The following is a 2,098-nucleotide window of genomic DNA, read 5'->3' as shown; positions in this document are numbered from 1 at the left end:
AAACTAAATGACCAACATATCCCTGAAATTTTAAAGGGGTATTTTGGTCTTTATATTTTATCAAAGAATTATTTTTAATATTTTATAGGTGCGCTCCAATGAGAAGATGTCACATACCAAATTTCATATTCATACAATTTGTATAAAAAAAAACTAAAAATAAAATACTTTGAGACGTCGGATCTGAGATCAATGGTGAGTGGCTCTCTTGATCAAAATTGAACAGTTGGATAGTAGATGAAGCATAGATCTTTTATGCTGTTGGGAAAGTATAAAAACCGTTACCTTAGTGTATACTTTTCCTTTTCAATTTATTTTGTTGGGGCTAGGCTCCCTGCCCTTTCTCATTGCGCTCCAAATAGCCCTATGTAATATGCAGTATGATACAGGCCCATATACTAGCCACCCGTACAAATGCATGTGATGATGTTTCCCTTATTTTGCTAAGATTCCGCTACGTGCCTTTTCGAACTTTGTGTAAAGTTTTATTGGCTTTTGGGTTAACTTAGATGCTAAGGTTTCCGTAACCATGGGACCACCAAAGAGAGAGAGGAAATTTATAAAAGGGTAAAGTGGGAAGTGATGGGAGTAAGGAGAGAGAGGAGAAAGCAAAGGAAGGACAAGTTCAGAGTGAGAGAGATGTCGAACAACAAGGGTTTGCAAAACCAGGCCCTTCTATATACTCCTTTCTATTTCTCTCTTGTGTTCCTTTTAAAATATAATCAAAGGACTAATTTGTTGTGTTCGCTTCACGTGGAGAGAGAGAGAGAGAGATTGGATGGTACTTTTCGTGATGAATTGTAGTGGGGATTATTTATTATGCTTGATGAAATTTAGGTTGAGAGAGACAAATACAAGTTCATTGTTTACATTGGTTCTTTTCTTGATGTGTGAGAGAGAGAGATTGCTTGTTGCTTTTCTTGATGAATTGTAGTGGGGAAGATTTATGCTTGATGAAATTTAGATTGAAATAGAGAAATACAGCTTCATTGTTTGCATTGGTTCTTTTCTTGATGTGTGAGAGAGAGAGAAAGAGAGAGAGAGTTTGCATTGACGTTTGCTTGATGTTCAGAAATGAGTACGGCTGCGAAGATAGCAGGCGTAGCAAGTGCTGGAATGATGTTATTCATGGGCATCAAGATTCAGCCTACCATGGCAATGAACAAGAGGAGGAGGGGAAGACGATGAAAAAGCCAGGGGAAGATGGACGCATGCTCCGCAGAGATTTTGAAGAAAACCCTAAAGACTATTTCCTTGATCATCAACGCTGACAAAAGCTCGAAAAAACTGTTAGAATGAATGAAATCAAATGAAAAATTAAAACAAGGGGGAATACGGTTGAGGAAGTGGTTTACTGGTTTAGCTCAGGATTAAGTAAGTGCTTTGGTTTTTTGTGGTGTTGGTGCTTATATTTCCCTCTAGCACGAGGGATGGTGGTGTTTTTTATTTCATGTGTTTCCTGTTCTACTTCCCAATGATATGAACCAATGTAGTGGTGGGACCTTTAGTTAGCATCTCTTTCTAATGGAAAGTGTTTATATGAGTGTGAGGCCTTAATCAATCAAATTAATGGGTCCTCAAAAAATTCACTAGGAGAGGTTGTTTTGATGCTTAAAAATCTTCAAATCAATTATTTCGACCTCAAGATGTATAAACATGAAAACAAATAGATTTTTATGTCTCAGTGTATCTTGTTATATATTTTTTGGACTTTCAATTTTCAAGATATTCATATACTCAAATATCCGCTCAATCTACATTATTTTTAAAGCTCTAAATTTCTATAATTAGAGATGAAAATAATTTTTCAAGCTATCATAATGATTTTTAGTATTGAAATTCACACTATTTGAAGGTGTGCCTTACTTTGATTACTTAGGGCCTCGGCTTTATATAAACCACACCCCTTTCTAATATGTTGTCAAATGTTGTTGGTGTGTTTCTCTTTTGCAATTAAATTAAGGGATTATATAGTAGAAGACCATCTATCTTTAGAATAAGGAGGTCACAACTAGTCCTAGACATCAAATGTTAAAGTGGCAGCTTCAAGGATGTCACGGAGTTGGAACAAATATCTTTGAACTTTGAGCAAGAGTAA

At 35.9% G+C, this 2,098-nt stretch overlaps 1 long non-coding RNA gene across 1 annotated transcript; it reads left to right on the top strand.

Annotated features, from left to right (window-relative positions):
- Nucleotides 1–590: 590 nt before the first annotated feature.
- LOC105421461 (uncharacterized) lies at nucleotides 591–1,541 on the top strand. The gene is made up of 2 exons (XR_967018.3): nucleotides 591–655; nucleotides 1,073–1,541. It is a non-coding gene; the product is annotated as an uncharacterized LOC105421461 (long non-coding RNA).
- Nucleotides 1,542–2,098: the final 557 nt, after the last annotated feature.

Source organism: Amborella trichopoda, chromosome 1 (assembly GCF_054954075.1).
Source record: "Amborella trichopoda isolate Santa Cruz 75 chromosome 1, AtrichopodaSantaCruz75HAP2 v2.0, whole genome shotgun sequence".
Lineage (NCBI taxonomy): Eukaryota > Viridiplantae > Streptophyta > Magnoliopsida > Amborellales > Amborellaceae > Amborella > Amborella trichopoda.
This window is presented reverse-complemented; position numbering and strand designations above follow the sequence as displayed.